Raw genomic sequence first — 6,781 nt, 5'->3', positions numbered from 1 at the left:
ATCGGATGGAAGATTCCCCCCCACCGCAACTCTGCCTTTCAAATAAATGAAATAAATACTTTAAATAAATAAAATTTAGGGAATAACAATGTATAGAAACACCAGTCGTGGGTTTTATTTAGGAGTATAACATAAAAGGTTTCAGTCATCAAGAAGAAGTGACAATTGTTTATGTATATCCACCCAACATATGTAAAGCCATCTGAAAGATGGTACTATTATCAAAACAACAATGTTCACATGGGCTTGCTGTATACTATTGCCAAGTGTATATTCGGTAAACATTGAACATCTATACCACATGTAAGTACACGTATTTTGAGAATATTTTATAAGTAAATTGGAACTTTCTCGTTCATTTTTTTTAATTTCTTAACCTTTCAAGATTCTCATTTTGAGGATATTCTCAAAGTATGAGAATATGAAGGGTTTGATTCATCAAGAGGAAATAACAATTGTAAATTATCCATGCAACATAGGAGTACCCAAATATACAAAGTTACTATGGATAGAAATAAAAAGAGAGCTAGATTCTAACACAATAACTGCAGGATCTTTCACACCCCACTTGCAGCAGTGGACACATCACTCAGGCAAAAAACAATGAAACAGCAGGGTTAAACTGCACCCTCAACAAAATGCATATAATAGACACATATTGAACAGTCCATGAGGCGCTGAAGAAGCAAATGGAACATCTGAAGGGTTAAAAAGTTAAAAGCCACTCCCCCCCCACCTCCCCTGGTGAACTTTCCTGACCTCGTTAGACTTGCTCTGCATAGCCATTCTCTGTAAAGTTAATTAGTCAGTAAATTACCCCAATGTGAGCATAACCTTAGTTTCACCTAAGTGAGATAGAAGTCACCGTATATCTCTTTGCCTCCTGGAACTCTGACCCCACCATGTGTCCCTTATCACCATTCAGCTGCATTCCTAGGTATCATCAAGGCAGTTCCTGCAATCTTGTGTGGCCTTCCCTTTTGGCAATAGGAGGCTTTTTGATACTCCCTGTATAGGCCATATGGTTCTTTGAGGTCTAATCAGGCCCTTACTTGGTATCCTGTACTCCCTGTATTCATAAATCAACTGGTTGTAAAATCACTTAACTTGTATCAATTGTTTACTCTATACCTCTGTCTGATCTATGCAATGATTGATTTTCTTTGTTTAAACGTGTATAAAAACCCCAACCCAAGACTATTTGGGGCCGCTCGCCTGTACTGGGACGGGGGCCCCGACATGTCGGATCATCAATAAACTTTACCCTTTGTTAATTACATGAGAGAAGGTCTCTTGGAGCGTTTTTGGGGTGGCAAGAACAATTCAACTCTAATTCAACTGTAACACATCAACCAGGCTAGATCATGTGGCAGCACCAAATGTAACCCTTAAATACTGAAAACCTACCCAGTATCTTTCCTGACCACAGGGCAATTAAACCATGCTACCTCTACTTCTGTCAACTGTTATTATCTGTATAACTAAAATCCTCCAAAAATACACCCTGAGACACTTTCCAGGACAGCTCTTTCTCATACTGAGGGTGCCACACTTCTCTTTGGGGTCTGCACTTCTCAGGCTTGATGAGCAAACCAGAGTTTTTGAGCGCATAATAGTTAATAACAATCCATGTTTCCCCTCACTGAGCAGGTGGTGTAAGGCAGAGAATCTGATTTGCAGAGTAAGCACTTTATAAATGTCAGATCTTCACTTTCCCACATGATACCACAATTCAGACAAAGGAACAAGAAAAGGTAGTTAATCCAAAGATACAAAATGAGATGACAGGCGCCCTTCCAGAGAAAATCTAGATGTTAGACATGCTAGACTGAAACTGTATACAAATATGCACCCTGGGAGGCAGCAGATTGTGGGGGAGGCTGAATCCTGAGAGGCCTAGAGGAAACTTCCTGAGCCTGCCTCAAATTTGAAAACTTGTCTTTAAGTTTCAAATCCCTGGCGGTAAACACCCCAGCCCCAGGGCGCTTTTGCCTAATGATCATTAAGGTGGTATAATAGGAGTGGCTAAAACCTTGTGCATCACATCACCCCACCCCTTGCCCGCATCCGCTCTGTACCTCAGCTATATAAACACCTGTCTTTTACAATAAAGTGAGATCCTGCTTCGACTGGGCTCTCCACCGCATCTGATTGTCCCCCGGGTTTGGGGAAGGCTAAGAGGCGGGGGGCGCACTTCCCCTCCTCGGCCAAGGCAAGCTGCGGGCAGCCTGCCTAATTTTCCAGCGGTGACGGTGACGAGGAAGAGTCACCGCAGCAGATGGCTGAATTATTTGGGGCCCTGCCCACTATGTGGGAGCGTAGGATTCAATTCTGGGCTCTTGGCTTCAGCCTAGCCAAGCACCAGCTGTTACAGGCATTTGAGGGGGTGAACCAGTAGATGGAAGCTCTCTGTTTCTGTCTCCCTCTCTCTTCCTTTCAAATAAAGTGAAATACAACAGATAAGTTATTTTTTTCATCTAAAGCATCTATCTTAAAATATGCTCAAAGAAACAAAGGAGGGGCTAGTGTATTAATACATTCAATGTGCTTAAATAAAAAAAGTATTCATTGAGAATTTTATAATCAGCAACATGGTCTTCAAAAAAAAGGAGTGAAAAATTAAGAAACTTTCAGATAAAAAAAGGAGAGAAAAGCTGATAGAATTCATCATTACTCATGCCTGCCCCACAAAAAAAATCCTCACGGAGAATCCTCTCTCTTTTTTTAAGATTTAGTTATTTATTTAGAGAGGCAGAGGCAGAGAGAGAGAGAGAGGTCTTCCATCCACTGGTTCACTCCCCAAATGGCTACAATGGCCAGAGCTGGGCCAATCCGAAGGCAGGAGCCAGGAGGTTCCTCTGGGTCTCCCACATAAGTGCAGGGGCCCAAGCTCTTGAGCCATCCTCTGCTGCCTTCCCAGGCACACCAGAAGGGAGCTGGATTGGAAGCAGAGTAGCCAGAACTCGAACCAGCACCCATATCAGATGCTGGCATCACAGGTGGCGGCTTAACCCACTGCACCACTATGCCTTTAGATCTCCAGACACAGATATGTTGAGAAAGAACATATATAACAGCGGGCAGTGCTGTGACCTCACCCCGCACTCCCGGGGTGGGTACAGTTCAGGCCTACCATTTTCTGGCTCAATCTATTCTCCACCCTTTGCCCAACCCGGGCCCCAGCGCATCTGAGGCTCGGTCACCTGCTCCCTTCTCTGGTTCCTGTGGCTGCTCCCGCAAACCTGCTGGCTAGCCCAGGAAATCGCTGCTGTGTTTGGAGCACCAGTGTCCCAGGACTGGAGGACTTGGGCAGTGACCTGAGATCCCCATGACTTCGCAGGATGGGAGAGCCCCGAAAGAGAAGGGCAGAGGACCATCCGGGTTTGTCCGCACTCAGCCAGACACATTCTCTGCCTGGGACGGCTAGTGTCTCCAGGCTGCCGTGAACGACCAGCACGTGGGTCTGGGTGTGGTGGGCGGGGAATGCCTCAAGCAGGGGTTTGAGGACTGCAAGAGGGTGATGATGACATCACTCTGGAATTTAAGTGGCCACAAAGTTCTACACATCAGGGTGCAGTCTGAGAATGCGGGATGGAAACTGATGCTCTCCAGGTGGGCACCATACGACTTGGGTTGACTCTGGACCGGGGTGATCTTCGGTGCCATGGGCAGCATTCCACCCACCAGGAAATCACCTGTGGATTGGTGGGAAAGTGTCTGAGACCATAGGGGGTTGGATGTGAGACCTGGGGCAGGGCATAAGGTTCCAGAAAGTGATGCAAGGGGGCTGTCATGGGAGAACCCAGCGAGTTCTTTGAGGGTACTAAAGGCCACAAAGAATCAAGATACAGAAACTAAAAAACTCAAAAGGGCTTCAGGTTGTACAATTCTGCTTATATGACTTTGTGCTGAGTACCAGGTCAGTTGGTGTCCAAGGAAGAGGGATCTTGCGGGGTGTGTTCAGCTGTCTTGGTGGTGGTGGTGATTTCATAGGTGTACACATGTCAAAATAGGAAACAAAGTTTACGTGTGAGCAACTGACTATTTTGCAGCCAAATCTCAGCACACCCAGAAAGGAGGCTGGAAGGGAAATTAAGTCCCCATTACTATTGGTCTGTAATTCTCAGGTGTGTAGGCTACAATGCTGACATGTGAGGGATGCTGACAGATTGGCATTATGAGCATATTCTCTGAGCAAGAAAGTCTTTGTTGGTATAGTGACGCTGGCTTTGTCCTTTCCATGGGCTTCTATTCTGTTAATTTCCCTAAAAATATTGACCTCAATTTGAGCAAAGGAGATTTTTTAAAATGTATTATATAGCTCACTAAGGAGGGATTAATATAACTGAGGTACCTCATGGAAAACCAGTGGCCAATACATCAGAGGAAAAATTTCTGTATTTAGATGAGTAAGAAAGTCAGAACAGTTCCAGAAGATGGGAGCTGGCCTTACACTCACCAAAATGAGTAAGACATGTTGTTGAAGAGAAATGCCACACACCTGACATCAGACAACACTCCTCAGTGACTCTGATGGGTTAAGACCAAAAAAACAACGGGGAAGGGATATTATGTAATTGTCTCTAAAATTAGTAAGAGAGAACACATTCCAATTACACAGCGATTAAAAAAAAAGAAATCCTGTCATTTGCAACAAAATGGATGCCACTGGAAACCATTATACTTAGTGAAATAAGCCAGTCAGAAAAAGACAAATACCACATGGTCTCTCTGATCTGTGATAACTAATAGAGTACTTAAAATGTAATCCATAGGAGTGAAACTGACTTTGAGAAGTAATGATTTTGAATAGCCTTTGCCTTGACTATCGAGGAACAATGTTTTCTTATTTGTTTTTGTTCTTTTTTTCTTCATACTAATAGGTGAACTCTGCTTAGTACAGGGTTAATCTTGTTAGTATAAAAATTAGCTGAAAATTGATCTCTGTAAAAAGTAAGAATGAGAAAGGGTAGGGGGGAGGAAGAAAGGCAGGAGTGTTGGGGGGGGTGGGGAAGAATCATCATGTTCCCAAATCTGTGTACACTAAATGCATGAAGTTGCATTCCTTAAACAAAATAACAAAGAGAAAACAAATTCCAAATCACAGAAATGACCAAAATTACCCTCTTCTCACTTGCATTACTGAAGAGTGAGGCTATCTGGGGAATGAACCAGAGGATGGAAGACTGCACCCTCTCTCCCTCTGCCTCTCTGTAACTCCACCTTTTAAATAAATAAATTTTCTTTAAAAAAAGAGAGAGGGGCTGACACTGTGGCATAGCAGGTAAAGCCACCGTCTGCAGTGCCAGCATCCCATATGGGTGCTGGTTCAAGTCCCAGCTGCTCCACTTCCAATCCAGCTCTCTGCTATGGCCTGGGAAAGCAGTAGAAGATGGCCCAAGTCCTTGGGCCCCTGCATCCATGTGGGAGACCCAGAAGAAGCTCCTGGCTCCTGATTTCGAGCTGGGTCAGCTCCAGCCGTTGTGGCCACTTGTGAACCAGCAGATGAAACACACACACTCTCTCTCTCTGTAATTCTTTCAAATAAATATTTCAAAAAAGAGAACACATTCCAAATCACAGAAATTACCAAAATCACCCTCTTCTCACTAGCATTACTGAAGAGTGAGGCCATTTGGGGAGAGAACCAGCAGATGGAAGACCTCCCTCCCTCCCTCTCTCTCCTTCCACCTGCCTCTGCCTCTGCCTCTCTGTTACTCTGCCTTTCAAATAAATAAGTAAATAAATATTTTTAAAAATCTTTTTAAATACCACATGGAATGCTCATATTCCATATCAGAGTGCTTGGTTTCAACTCTCAGCTCTGCTTCACATTACAGCTCCCTGCTAATGTATACTCTGGATGGTAATAAATGATGGTAAGAGCACTTGGGTCATTGCCAGCCTGAGTTATGGGCTCTTGGTACTCATCTGACCCAGCCCAAGCTAATGTGGGCATTAGGTGAGTGAACAAGCTAATGGAAGATCTCTTTTAGTCTGTCTTTATCTTTCAAATAAAAAAGAATTTTTTAAAAACTTAGCAACAAATTTAACAGAGAATCCAAAGCAACTATCACACTGAAAACTAGGAAAGTTTGCTAAAGAAATTAGGGAAGACATAAGTAAAAAGAGAAACACCATGTTCATGAATTGGAAAATTTGTTAGAGATAATATTACACAGAGCAAAGTATAGATTCAGTGCAATCATTATCAAAGTCCAATGACCACTTTTTGCAGAAATAAAAAGCACATCTTAAAATTCATATGAAACCTGAAGGGATCCCAATACCAAACAATCATGAAAATGAACCAAGCTGGAAGATTCAAACTTCCTGATTTTAAAACTCTAGAAAACTATAGTAATCAAATATCCTGGTGCTGGTATAAGGACAGACATATTAGCCATCAGCACAGCAAGAGGTGCCTAGAAATAAAAAGCCAGGTAGTGGGTGTTGTAATGGAGCAATTTAAGCCTCAACTTGGGATGCCCACATCTCACATTTAAGTTCCACCTCCACTTCTGATGGATTTTTATGCAAATGTGCACCCCAGGAGGAAGGAGGTGATGGTTCTGATACTTGGGTCCCTATCATACATGCAGGAGACCCTTGTGGGGTTCCTGGCTGCTGGCATCAGCTTGGTCCAGCCCTGGCTGTTGTGTGTATTTGAGGAGTGACCCTGCAGATGGAAGATCTCTTTGTCTCTTTGCCTTTCAAATGAATAAAAATAAACTTTAAAAAAGAGAGAAATGTGTATATGGTAAATAATTTTCAACAAAAT

The sequence above is a fragment of the Oryctolagus cuniculus genome, chromosome 16, assembly GCF_051225735.1.
Source record: "Oryctolagus cuniculus isolate XC-2025 breed Fujian yellow rabbit chromosome 16, ASM5122573v1, whole genome shotgun sequence".
Taxonomy (NCBI): Eukaryota; Metazoa; Chordata; class Mammalia; order Lagomorpha; family Leporidae; genus Oryctolagus; species Oryctolagus cuniculus.
The sequence above is the reverse complement of the archived record's forward strand: the minus strand, read 5'-3'. Positions refer to the sequence as shown.